The sequence below is a fragment of the Ambystoma mexicanum genome, chromosome 7q, assembly GCF_040938575.1.
Source record: "Ambystoma mexicanum isolate Mex_15411 chromosome 7q, UKY_AmexF1_1, whole genome shotgun sequence".
NCBI classification, from domain to species: Eukaryota; Metazoa; Chordata; class Amphibia; order Caudata; family Ambystomatidae; genus Ambystoma; species Ambystoma mexicanum.
The window spans coordinates 1,166,769,514-1,166,784,041 of NC_090941.1; positions in this window are offsets into that span (position 1 = coordinate 1,166,769,514).

Consider the following 14,528-nt stretch of genomic DNA (forward strand, 5'->3'; position numbering starts at 1 on the left):
TTAGAGAAACGGCCCTCCGACCTGGAGAGGCAAAAAGGTCCTCTCGTCTAATGGGAACTAGCCCATTCACACTGAAGCAGCTATTTCCCATTAGAGAAGCGGCCCTCCGACCTGCAGAGGCAGAAAGGTCCTCTCGTCTAATGGGAACTAGCCCACTCACACTGAAGCAGCTATTTCCCAATAGAGAAGCGGCCCTCCCACCTGCAGTGGCAGAAAGGTCCTCTCGTCTAATGGGAACTAGCCCACTCAGACTGAAGCAGCTATTTCCCATTAGAGAAGCGGCCCTCCGACCTGCAGAGGCAGAAAGGTCTTCTCGTCTAATGGGAACTAGCCCACTCAGACTGAAGCAGCTATTTCCCATTAGAGAAAGGGCCCTCCGACCTGCAGAGGCAGAAAGGTCCTCTCGTCTAATGGGAACTAGGCCACTTACACTGAAGCAGCTATTTCCCATTAGAGAAACGGCCCTCCGACCTGGAAAGGCAGAAAGGTCCTCTCGGCTAATGGGAACTAGCCCACTCACACTGAAGCAGCTATTTCCCATTAGAGAAACGGCCCTCCGACCTGGAAAGGCAGAAAGATCCTCTTGGCTAATGGGAACTAGCCCACTTACACTGAAGCAGCTATTTCCCATTAGAGAAACGGCCCACGGACCTGGAGAGGCAAAAAGGTCCTCTCGTCTAATGAGAACTAGCCCATTCACACTGAAGCAGCTGTTTCCCATTAGAGAAACGGCCCTCTGACCTGGAAAGACAAAAAGGTCCTCTCGTCTAATGGGAACTAGCCCATTCACACTGAAGCAGCTATTTCCCATTAGAGAAGCGGCCCTCCGACCTGCAGAGGCAGAAAGGTCCTCTCGTCTAATGGGAACTAGGCCACTCACACTGAAGCAGCTATTTCCCATTAGAGAAACGGCCCTCCGACCTGGAAAGGCAAAAAGGTCCTCTCGTCTAATGGGAACTAGCCCACTCACACTGAAGCAACTATTTCCCATTAGAGACGCGGCCCTCCGACCTGCAGAGGCAGAAAAGTCCTCTCGTCCAATGGGAACTAGTTCATTCACACTGAAGGGCTATTTCCCATTAGAGAAGCGGCCATCCGACCTGCAGAGGCAGAAAGGTCCTCTCGTCTAATGGGAACTAGACCACTCAGACTGAAGCAGCTATTTCCCATTAGAGAAAGGGCCCTCCGACCTGCAGAGGCAGAAAGGTCCTCTCGTCTAATGGGAACTAGGCCACTCACACTGAAGCAGCTATTTCCCATTAGAGAAACGGCCCTCCGACCTGGAAAGGCAGAAAGGTCCTCTCGGCTAATGGGAACTAGCCCACTCACACTGAAGCAGCTATTTCCCATTAGAGAAACGGCCCTCCGACCTGGAAAGGCAAAAAGGTCCTCTCGTCTAATGGGAACTAGCCCATTCACACTGAAGCAGCTATTTCCCATTAGAGAAGCGGCCCTCCGACCTGCAGAGGCAGAAAGGTCCTCTCGTCTAATGGGAACTAGCCCACTCACACTGAAGCAGCTATTTCCCATTAGAGAAGCGGCCCTCTGACCTGGAGAGGCAGAAAGGTCCTCTCGTGTAATGGGAACTAGCCCATTCACACTGAAGCAGCTATTTCCCATTAGAGAAGCGGCCCTCCGACCTGAAGAGGCAGAAAGGTCCTCTCGTCTAATGGGAACTAGCCCACTCACACTGAAGCAGCTGTTTCCCATTAGAGAAGCCGCCCTCTGACCTGGAAAGGCAGAAAGGTCCTCTCGTCTAATGGGAACTAGCCCATTCACACTGAAGCAGCTATTTCCCATTAGAGAAGCGGCCCTCCGACCTGCAGAGGCAGAAAGGTCCTCTCGTCTAATGGGAACTAGCCCACTCAGACTGAAGCAGCTATTTTCCATTAGAGAAGCAGCCTCCGACCTGCAGAGGCAGAAAGGTCCTCTCGGCTAATGGGAACTAGCCCATTCACACTGAAGCAGCTATTTCCCATTAGAGAAGCGGCCATCTGACCTGGAAAGGCAGAAAGGTCCTCTCGTCTAATGGGAACTAGCCCATTCACACTGAAGCAGCTATTTCTCATTAGAGAAGCGGCCCTCCGACCTGGAAAGGCAGAAAGGTCCTCTCGTCTAATGGGAACTAGCCCATTCACACTGAAGCAGCTATTTCCCATTAGAGAAGCGGCCCTCCGACCTGCAGAGGCAGAAAGGTCCTCTCGGTCTAATGGGAACTAGCCCACTCAGACTGAAGCAGCTATTTCCCATTAGAGAAGCGGCCCTCCGACCTGCAGAGGCAGAAAGGTCCTCTCGTCTAATGGGAACTAGCCCACTCACACTGAAGCAGCTATTTCCCATTAGAGAAACGGCCCTCTGACCTGGAAAGGCAGAAAGGTCCTCTCGTCTAATGGGAACTAGTCCATTCCCACTGAAGCAGCTATTTCCCATTAGAGAAGCGGCCCTCCGACCTGGAAAGGCAGAAAGGTCCTCTCGTCTAATGGGAACTAGCCCATTCACACTGAAGCAGCTATTTCCCATTAGAGAAGCGGCCCTCTGACCTGGAAAGGCAGAAAGGTCCTCTCGGCTAATGGGAACTAGCCCACTCAGACTGAAGCAGCTATTTCCCATTAGAGAAGCGGCCCTCCGACCTCCAGAGGCAGAAAGGTCCTCTCGTCAATGGGAACTAGCCCACTCACACTGAAGCAGCTATTTCCCATTAGAGAAGCGGCCCTCTGACCTGGAAAGGCAGATAGGTCCTCTCGTCTAATGGGAACTAGCCCATTCACACTGAAGCAGCTATTTCCCATTAGAGAAACGGCCCTCCGACCTGCAGAGGCAAAAAGGTCCTCTCGTCTAATGGGAACTTGCCCACTCAGACTGAAGGAGCTATTTCCCATTAGAGAAGCGGCCGTCCGACCTGCAGAGGCAGAAAGGTCCTCTCGTCTAATGGGAACTAGCCCACTCACACTGAAGCAGCTATTTCCTATTAGAGAAACGGCCCTCTGACCTGGAAAGGCAGAAAGGTCCTCTCGTCTAATGGGAACTAGCACATTCACACTGAAGCAGCTATTTCCCATTAGAGAAGCGGTCCTCCGACCTGCAGAGGCAGAAAGGTCCTCTCGTCTAATGGGACTAGCCCACTCAGACTGAAGCAGCTATTTTCCATTAGAGAAATGGCCCTCTGACCTCGAAAGGCAGAAAGGTCCTCTCGTCTAATGGGGACTAGCCCATTCACACTGAAGCAGCTATTTCCCATTAGAGAAGCGGCCATCTGACCTCGAAAGGCAGAAAGGTCCTCTCGTCTAATGGGAACTAGCCCATTCACACTGAAGCAGCTATTTCCCATTAGAGAAGCGGCCCTCCGACCTGGAAAGGCAGATAGGTCCTCTCGTCTAATGGGAACTAGCCCATTCACACTGAAGCAGCTATTTCCCATTAGAGAAGCGGCCCTCCGACCTGCAGAGGCAGAAAGGTCCTCTCGGCTAATGGGAACTAGCCCACCCACACTGAAGCAGCTATTTCCCATTAGAGAAACGTCCCTACGACCTGGAAAGGCAGAAAGGTCCTCTCGGCTAATGGGAACTAGCCCACTCAGACTGAAGCAGCTATTTCCCATTAGAGAAGCGGCCCTCCGACCTGCAGAGGCAGAAAGGTCCTCTCGTCTAATGGGAACTAGCCCACTCACACTGAAGCAGCTATTTCCCATTAGAGAAGCAGCCCTCTGACCTGGAAAGGCAGAAAGGTCCTCTCGTCTAATGGGAACTAGCCCATTCACACTGAAGCAGCTATTTCCCATTAGAGAAACGGCCCTCCGACCTGCAGAGGCAAAAAGGTCCTCTCGTCTAATGGGAACTAGCCCACTCAGACTGAAGCAGCTATTTCCCATTAGAGAAGCGGCCCTCCGACCTGCAGAGGCAGAAAGGTCCTCTCGTCTAATGGGAACTAACCCACTCACACTGAAGCAGCTATTTCCCATTAGAGAAACGGCCCTCCGACCTGCAGAGGCAGAAAGGTCCTCTCGTCTAATGGGAACTAGCCCACTCACACTGAAGCAGCTATTTCCCATTAGAGAAACGGCCCTCCGACCTGCAGAGGCAGAAAGTTCCTCTCGTCTAATGGGAACTAGCCCACTCACACTGAAGCAGCTATTTCCCATTAGAGAAACGGCCCTCCGACCTGGAAAGGCAGAAAGGTCCTCTCGTCTAATGGGAACTAGTCCATTCACACTGAAGAAGCTATTTCCCATTAGAGAAACGGCCCTCCGACCTGCAGAGGCAAAAAGGTCCTCTCGTCTAATGGGAACTAGCCCACTCAGACTGAAGCAGCTATTTCCCATTAGAGAAGCGACCCTCCGACCTGCAGAGGCAGAAAGGTCCTCTCGTCTAATGGGAACTAGCCCACTCACACTGAAGCAGCTATTTCCCATTAGAGAAACGGCCCTCTGACCTGGAAAGGTAGAAAGGTCCTCTCGTCTAATGGGAACTAGCCTATTCACACTGAAGCAGCTATTTCCCATTAGAGAAGCGGCCCTCCGACCTGCAGAGGCAGAAAGGTCCTCTCGGCTAATGGGAACTAGCCCACTCACACTGAAGCAGCTATTTCCCATTAGAGAAACGGCCCTCTGACCTGGAAAGGCAGAAAGGTCCTCTCGGCTAATGGGAACTAGCCCACTCAGACTGAAGCAGCTATTTCCCATTAGAGAAGCGGCCCTCTGACCTGCAGAGGCAGAAAGGTCCTCTCGTCTAATGGGAACTAGCCCACTCACACTGAAGCAGCTATTTCCCATTAGAGAAACGTCCCTCTGACCTGGAAAGGCAGAAAGGTCCTCTCGTCTAATGGGAACTAGCCCATTCAAACTGAAGCAGCTATTTCCCATTAGAGAAGCGGCCCTCCGACCTGCAGAGGCAGAAAGGTCCTCTCGTCTAATGGTAACTAGCCCACTCAGACTGAACCAGCTATTTTCCATTAGAGAAACGGCCCTCTGACCTCGAAAGGTAGAAAGGTCCTCTTGTCTAATGGGAACTAGCCCATTCACACTGAAGCAGCTATTTCCCATTAGAGAAGCGGCCATCTGACCTGGAAAGGCAGAAAGGTCCTCTCGTCTAATGGGAACTAGCCCATTCACACTGAAGCAGCTATTTCCCATTAGAGAAGCGGCCCTCTGACCTGCAGAGGCAGAAAGGTCCTCTCGTCTAATGGGAACTAGCCCATTCACACTGAAGCAGCTATTTCCCATTAGAGAAGCGGCCCTCCGACCTGCAGAGGCAGAAAGGTCCTCTCGTCTAATGGGAACTAGTCCATTCACACTGAAGCAGCTATTTCCCATTAGAGAAACGGCCCTCCGACCTGGAAAGACAAAAAGGTCCTCTCATCTAATGGGAACTAGCCCATTCACACTGAAGCAGCTATTTCCCATTAGAGAAGCATCCCTCCGACCTGCAGAGGCAGAAAGGTCCTCTCGTCTAATGGGAACTAGGCCACTCACACTGAAGCAGCTATTTCCCATTAGAGAAACGGCCCTCTGACTTTTCTGCCTCTCCAGGTCAGAGGGCCGTTTCTCTAATGGGAAATAGCTACTTCAGTGTGAGTGGGCTAGTTCCCATTAGACGAGGGGACCAATTGATCTCCTGTTGATCATCAACTTGTCCCGAATGTCCTCTTTCTGATAATGTTCAAAACAACACTTTATAACCAACCCTCACAGTGCTGTAACAAACTCCTCAATGGCCTCACAACATTTCTGTTGTCTGATGGAAAATTGATAACAAGCCAAAATGTTATTCCCCTTCACCTTGTAATGCTTGTCCATCTTGGCTATGCATACATCAAGCTGGTTGCCCATCTTGATGCATTCAGCTAGTTTTAGGAAATTGTTGTCCAGCCCGACCTCGACAAAGAAACAGTGCCTCTTTCTTTTTACTCAAATAATTAGGACCATATACTGCTAACATATGCTTCTGGAATCTTTCTTTCGATTTAATAACCTAGGAATAACCCAGTGCCTGGTATATTTCCCATAATCTTTGAATTCATTTCTGTTGCTTCCCTATTTTTGTGCTCTTGGTATTTGTCACCTTGTTCACAGGGACAAATGTCTGTAATCTCCCTTTTAAAGTGCAATGAAAAAACACCTCTCAGAGTAACAGCCAATTGTGCTACGGCATGCTCCCTTCTTTATGTGTGCAAGTGTTTCTTTCGGTCGCTACAGTGCACGTGGGACAGGCACAGCACGGAGCGCAGTGTCCGCAGTGAAGGCCTTCAGCTTGTTACATAGCTAAGCAACAGACATGTCAACTCCTTATCATGTCTAAAATTTCCAGGTAACAACTTGCAACACCGGACAATGCGTCCTTGGATCACGTGTTCTGTCGTCTGCATGCACGGCTATGCTGCTAGGGTGCTTCCTGTGTCCTCATAGGCTCACGCACAACCCAGATACTCCCCAATACATGCCTGGAGAGTCCCACTGAACTACCATTTTGACTGTGCAACTAACCCTGTACCTGTTCAGCCAGGGCAACCACACTCAATGGCAAGTGCAGGCTCTTTGTCATTGCCGCAACTCATCACCAGTTAAGGAAGTGAACCAGAATACAGCCAGTATGTGTGACTTAATTTCTTTTAAGTTCATTTTTATGCTGTAACAACTCTCTCTGTCCTCCCCCTTACACCAACCACCATACAACTTGCCTTGCATTCTCTTCTAGTGTTCTCTGTTCACATTCCACACGCATAAGATTCCGTCTGCTGACATTCCTAACACTGTAAGGAGTCCCCCTTTCTTCTAGAGGACTTTAATCCCATGGCCACTTTCCGTATTCTAATATTACTCAATTAGAGTTGTATTGCCAAGTAGGAATGCTTCAGTTAATCCCCCTCTAGTGCTATATATAAGAATGGGTTGATCCTCCTCGGATTGACGACGCATTGGCCCTATTGGGCATGAAGATTTGTTTGCTCTCCTAGCCAGAAAGACCATTTGTTTGTCCCGGGCTTGAAGATGCGCTGGCACTCCTGGGCTTGAAGACAAAGATAGGCCCTTCCAGGGGCCAGAAACTGATGATGTGATGCCAGAAACCGAAGAGAGGCCAACTCAGCTTGGTGTTGAGAGCTAAACCACGGTCAAGTGTGTTTACCCAGGGTACTGCACCCCTCCTCGTCTTTCCAATACCCCTCTCTACTTTTGATGGGCTAGGTATTAGGTTAAGATGTACAACAAGGCACCAGCTAGCATAATACTTAATGGACACAGGCTTTTGTCCACAGCATTTACCTTATTTTCAGGGTCCACCTTCTGCACTTCTTCCTTCCTCCACCTTCCTTTTCTTCCTCAGTACCTTTCCAAAAATGTTCCTCCATCGGTGGCCCTCTTACTACACCGATTTTGTCTGTACCTTTTAAACTGTTCTCCAAGTAATTTCTTCCTTTCTCTTGTGTCTCACCTTCCATCTCTGCTTTTCCCCCATTGCTAGTTTTCCCCTTTTTACGCTGCTCTCCACTTTCCCTTCTTTTGTCCCATCCTCACCTTCCTCTCCCATCCACCTCAATTCTTACTCTCCTTCAACTCCCTTCGCCTTCCTTCTTCCTCTTTTACTCCGCTCTTTACTGCAATGCTTGTTTCTAAACTCCCATACTAGGCCTTCTACCAAAGCCTCCCTGTATAGTCCTGCCCATTTTTATACTGGAAAAGCAAAGGTGTTAATTAATGTGCCCAACTCCTTGTGTGTACGTGACAAAGTGATTGGCTCTTCTGAGTAACTCGCCATCTTCAGATCTAGTGATTCTTATCAGTAATAAATTGTCAGCTGCCAACTTGAAGTCAAGCAGCGCTGTCATGGTAGCTGCCTAACCCCACCATGGTGCCTCCTGCAGGCAGCTGTGCAATAACTCTGCCAACCTTGAACCTCCTCATATGCCAACTTCATTGCATACCCAAGTTCAAGTAGGTCTTTTCCACAGTCCATCCTACAGACTGTGTATTCAAATGTACTTTTAGTGGGATCAAAGACGATACCCACAAATCTTTTGACCTTCTAATGCAGAGTTGTTCATTCTTCAAAACTCTACCAGGTCTTGAATTACAGACTGGTACCTGACAAAGGATAAAGTGTATAGGGTATACGCCTTAGGAATACCTTATATACTGGCTATTATCTTTCTGAAAGTACAGGCCCCTCCAGGGTCTCCTAGCTCCATTCCCATATGTCCACCTAGAAACATGGTCACAGTTCTCTCCTTTTTTATGCTGTCACTCAGTTCATTGTTGTACTTAATATGTAATTCTTTTCATTGACAGTTTCATATTTTAAATCGTTTATATTCCACGAAAGTATTTATATTGTTAAAGTAGGCCTTATTTTCATTTATTTTATTACTCGAGTTATCAGTTCATGGTTCTTACATATTTATCATATTCAAGATTTATTATAACCATTTAATTGGACCAAAGTGTGAAATATCTTAGCCGTTGGCGGCATAATTATGGATCTATGTGTTTAAATTGAACCTGAAGTAGTTGCCATTTTTCCAAATGTTTTGTACCCATTTTTTTAAATATCAGATTTTGGGGTTGGTCGCTCTCACTGCACTTGAGGATGGTGGACTCACATGGGAGACAGATGCCGAAGGCCGGGGACATCACCTCCAGCCGTCCTTGAGTTTTGGCTGGGCTACATTACAGCTTTTCCCTTCGTGGAGGTTTTGGCACACTGCCGGAGCTCCCTGGTGGGGGAAAGCTGTAACATAGGCCAGCCAGAGCTCCAAGATGGTTGCAGGTAAAGTGCCCGGCCTTGGGCGGCTGTCTCCCATGTGGGTTGACCATCCCGCAGCCCAGCAGCGGTTCCAGGAAGCACCAGAAGGGTGCCACTCCCTCAGGGTAGGTGACCCTGTCAGTGCTCCCTGGGACAGCCGCTGCACTTGGAGATGGTCACTCCATATGGGAGACAGCTGCCCAAGGCCAGGAACAAACTATCCTGGAGTTCTGGCTGGCCTGTGTTACAGCTTCTCCCTCTGGGAAAGGTCGGGGAACCTGCCGGGGCTCCCTGGGAGTCCTGCTGCACTTGGGGATGGTAGACCCACATGGTAGAGTCATCCAAGGCCGGTGACATCACCGCAGACCATCCTGGAGCTCTGGGTAGGCAGCATTACAGAATTTCCCCTCAGGGAACGGATGGAGACCCTGCTGGTGCTCCTTGGGAGTGCCGTTGGACTTGGGGATGGTTAACACTTTTTCACCCAGGTAGGTACACCCACACGAGGTACTGTTTTCATCCAGACACCTTTGGGAAGGTAGGCCATGTGTTGGCGGTATGTTTCAGTAGTTTCCAGGTTGGAAATGTCTGAAAATTGTGTTTATTTTCCCTAAATTTAAGACTTTGCCGGGCTTTTGGGTAATAAATTCTAGGGCAATTGGCACAAGTCAGACATCTGTGGGTTCCTACGGGAGTCGGCTCTCCTGAAACGCTTGGGTTACCAGTGGTTTAGCCCTTTCCATTTGCACCCAGGTAGTTGCACCGACACATGAGGTACAGTTTTCGTCAGGACATGTGTGGGTATGTAGGATAGTAGGACATTTGTTGTTTTCTCTTGGTTTAACATTTTCATACATTTGCTATTGCACTTTGTCACACAACCCTTTAATTTCCCAAATGTGAACTACATGTAGTTGCCGATTTAAGCACTGTATGCTTTTGTAACCTGCTCAAGTCACCTACCCTTCAAAAGGGCTGCCTGTGCTCTTTCAAAAATGGTATGCTTCCCATTCCTCACATTTATTTTCCTTATTTACACATGCTAAGTATGTCTGTTTAGGCCGTCAGCATACAATTCCTGTGTACTATGGCTCCGTTTTTGGCTTATGGTACATGCGATTTCCTAACTGGAAAAGTGAGGGGAATGTAGCGGGGCACTGCTTTTCTAAATATTCATAGAAGCCATTACCTTACAGGTCCAACCATGTCCAGCACATACCTTTTTTAACTGTAATTTTTCAAATCTTTCCCCAAACTATGGGCATTTTCCCTACATAGATGTTGCCTCACCTGCACAAATCACCCTTTCCTAAACTTGGAATTTTGTCTACTTTTCAGAAATGTATGCCTTGGTCTTCCCTTTCAGCTTTCCTACCCTCCTCTTCCATTCCGTCCCCGCATGGACTATTGGGGGGGGGTAACCTTATTTTTTTGGTTTTCACTCAACCTGTTCTTGAAAGCCTGGAAAATGGCAAATTCAGCACAGCAAATCATTTGTTCCTAGCTCTTACAAGGAAACACCCACAGGCTTCTTTGTACATAATTTTATTGGCATTGTCTGAAAAAACACGAAATGTGCTCCGTTTTCGGTTATTTTCTCTCACCCCCATACAGCAAACTAGGATTCCTAGGTGGCGTTATGATCACCTACATGTGGGAAGAAAGGGGGCCAAATTTGAGGGAGATATCACATGTAAATAAAGCATTACAAGGGATTGAATGGCGACATACCGAAACCACCAAAAAAGGGCTTGGCGCGTGGGGGGGTGGGAGGCATTGGCAGTTAAGGGGTTAAAAACAAATAACACATTAGCTTAAAGAAATAGACAATTGGGTAACTGAAGTGTTTTTATTATGACAAGTGCTTACACTGTAAAGCAACAAATAATACATATACATGTGTAAACCAAAGATCAAATTGGTGGAGCCATATGGAGTGCACCTGCTTTACCTGGGGGATTGGAAGGAAAAAGAAGCCGAATAGTGAAACATTTATGGAAAAACAGTTCTCATAACTGCACATGAGTCGCTGCAAGAATTGGATAAAAGAAAAAGTAAACTTTATTATTGCAAATGTTCACAATCTTTTGTCACAATATTTCCTGTAAGGGCTCAACAGATATTACGACTTCACATCTTCAGCAGGGGAACGATGATACACAGTGCCGGAGGTTTGTGACGCAATTATCGATCTATAAATTATTTGCTTTTCATAATGGTGCTGTAGTGTGAATAAGTACAAGTAAACTATAGACAACTAAAGGTCTCAGAATATTTGCAAGTAAAAAATGTCACTCGAAATATGGATTTATAGGACAGTGGGCCTCATTACAAGGTGGGCGGAATGGGTTTAACAGCGCCGGTAAACCCAATCCACCCTATTATTGAGCCTATTATGAGGTTCCCTTGCGGGCCCCCCTCGGAATGTCTGGTCATCCCAGACGTCCTTTGCGGGTCCCGCAAGGGGACCATTCCCATTGAGCCCTGTGGGGGCTCAAATGGAAATGGGGATGGGTTTTTTGAATGAGGAATTACCGGATCCTCCAAGGTTGGAATGGCCTGGTAATTCCTCATTCAAGGAACCCGGACCAGAGTTTGGAGGCAGCCATGGCGCTAATAGCACCATGGCTACCTCTAAACTCGTAATGCGGCCCAGTGAGTTAAAATAACATGAAAAGCAACTCACACTGCCTAAAATTAAAAATGCGATTAGAGTGGAAGGAACTCAGAAACACTCGACACTTTTCTCAAGCGCACCTGGCACTTTTTGAATCCGTTATACTCTTGGCACTTTAGTCAGGCATTTACAATAGCTACGATTTGCCTTGAAGTAATATGGTTCTGCTTTGACTTTATGACGCATTTGCACACAGCACTTTTATATGGATGTATAATAGATTTATATGTACAAGGCAGTTTGTCAGTATTTAATATCAGGCATTCCAAGCGGAGTGGCCGAGCACGAATGTACAAACAGAATTTAGCCTGTAGACATTCTGCCCCAGTTCCATAAAAGGCATGATGTACTAGACATTAGCCCTTGACCTGAATGGGCTTGGCCATGGGTAGCCAATGAAGATGGTGCACACATGGAGTAATGTGAGCACAACTAGGTGTGAAAGTGGCTACTCTGGCTGCAGAGTTCTGCAGGACCTGAAGGTGCCATAAGAAGTAGCCAGTTTGTGCCAGAAATGGGGCGTTGCAGTGTTCCATGGAGGACATAGCAAGTAAGGACACCACAGGGGCAAGTAACTGAGAAAGGAGTAAACAAAGAACCTTGCTATGGGGTTTTCAGTTGAAGATGGCCCCTTTGACATACTAGACTTAGCTTTTCTGTCTGCGGAATCTCAGATGTCATATTTACCCCCTAAAGATGGCCAAAAAGAGGGGGTCCAAAAGGCAGTAGAGGAAGGAGGGCCCACCACCAACACCTCATTTTTCCCCTTGAAGCAGCTATTACACATCCATGCACCCACAGCTTCGAGACAGGACCTAAATCTGGTCGCTGTCTCGACAAGAGAGAGATCTAAACGCACCAGGATCTGTGTGATCTGTTAAGAATAACAGTGGAAGCCGTGAGAGCAGATAAGCTTGGTAAGAGGTTACATGTACATGTTAAACAAAACCTGGAAGATGGAGGAAACCTGAGGGAATCCACATCTCAAGGCAGACGGTACAGAGTGAAAAGGGGGGGGATGGAAATTGACTGTTCGGTTAGAGGAAAGCAAAGAAAACCAGGAAAGTACGGCACCAGAAAGGCCGGCCCAGACGAGCAAGGCAGCATGGTCAACGGTATCAAAGGCGGCAGATAAGTCTAGTAATAACCACCGACGCTGCCAGAGTTGTGCATCCAAGCCGCATCATCAGCGTTGGAGACCAGCACCCCATCTGTGCCACATCCTGGACGAAAAATGGATTGAGAAGTGTGGAAGAAAGATTACTCAAGAAAGGGAAGACGAAGGTTCAAAAAGCTTCATAAGAAGATTCCAAAAGGGCCCCCACGACCACCCCACTGTGAGGAGCGCGCTCCTCCCCGGCCATCCGAAAAAGGAGCAATAAGCGGCGTTACAAGACCCCAGGGCAGCAAAAGCAAAGGGGACGACCCGTGAAGTGAGCGGTCCCCAAGAAAACTTCAAATGCAGCGTTTGGGGGCAGAGTTAGTGGACCTGAGACCACCAGCAGCGATGCCTGTGTGGGGACTGTCAGTCAAGCCGGAGGAGATCAGAGAACCCACGCGGGTAGTGCAGAAGACGCAGGGTGCCCATTCAGCCAAGGCAACATAGGCAAGACTGGGGAGTGTGAGCGGACCACCGCGGATCCACTGGCAATACAGCAGAGCCGGCGCAGCCCGGACACCCAGCTACAAATGAGAGGGAGCGGGTAGTATTCCCCTGAAATCCTGCGCCTGCCTCTGCCCCATACAGCAAGCCCGGCTCCACGCAGCGCAGGGCCTCCACGAACCACGCGGCACAGGGCCCCCATGAGCTGTGATGCGCCCCAGCTGGCGCAGGGTAAGTAGGCATAATTAAGGGAGTTGGCAGCCATGAAGCAGGTGCACGCAAGACGCTCCTCTCCCAAACAACGGACATGGAGGTTTATGAAAGCATCTACCCCAGCGCACCATAACCTGCACTTGGAAGGGGACCCCCCTATGGCAGGAGACCCGCAGCATACCCGGACCCCGGCAAAGGCCCATGCCCATACCATTCAGCAACATCAGAGGCAAACTGCAGTAATAGAAGGGCGACAGCACTAAGTCTCCTGCAGCATCCCCCCGCTAACGGCCAGGGAAGGAACCCGGGGGCGAGGGGTGGGAGAGGCGCGTGCTCCCAACCTCCAGCATTTGACTCCGCAGGAGAGCGCTGCTTCGCTCCACCACCCACCCTTATGAAAACTAACCCTGCCATGCAAGATTAACCCAGAAGGAACATCCAGGGGTGCAAGAGCATACTTAGAGGCTCAGGAGTGGTGGGAGCACAGGGGCACCCCGGGAATAAATTCAAGAAGCTCCTGGGCTCCAGACCAGTGTGACACTGCGACCATGACCAATTTCACCTTTGAGCGTACTAGCCCCACGGCCACCAGGAGGCAACCAACTCAGGCTCTAAAGGGGAGCTAGACCCCCGCTGCGCACAGGAGGGAGAGAAAAGCATCCCCTTCCTACAGAACAACTGGCCAATACCCCGGGGTCAAGAGGAACCTCAGAGGCTTGGGAAGAAGCCCCCTACAGTAGGGTGCAGGCAGGCACTCCCCATCAGCAGGCATGTTGCGCAACAAGGCCAAGGAGGCCAAAAAAGGCCCCTCAAGGGCCAAGATCTCAAGAAAACAGAAGAATCCCTCCAAAAGCTATGGAGAAATGAGGGGGAAGCCCCGGAGGAAGAGGATCCATGGGTGACAGAGAGGCAGCAGTTGGAGGAACCCCCGATGCTACCACAGGGGCAAGAGGTCACGAGCAAGGTGCTGCAACAGTGCTTTAAGGCATTCAGTGACCAAATGACTGCTCCCCTTCAGACACAATTAAGACTAATACGCACAGAACTTGCACAATCCCTGCAGGAAGTCAAAGGCGACAGTTGAATTGATACAAATGAAACGCAATTCAAGAACTCACTGAAAACACCCGGAAGATAGATGTATTAGCGAAGCAGCAGGCGGTAGCGACACAACCTGGAGCTCCAAGCCAAGGACTTAGAGAACTGCTCGGGAAGGTCCAACATCAGGGTGAAGGGGCTGCCAGAAAGTGTGAGCGATGCCGACCTCAGGGAAACAATGCAGCATGTGTTCAAAGATTTGCTG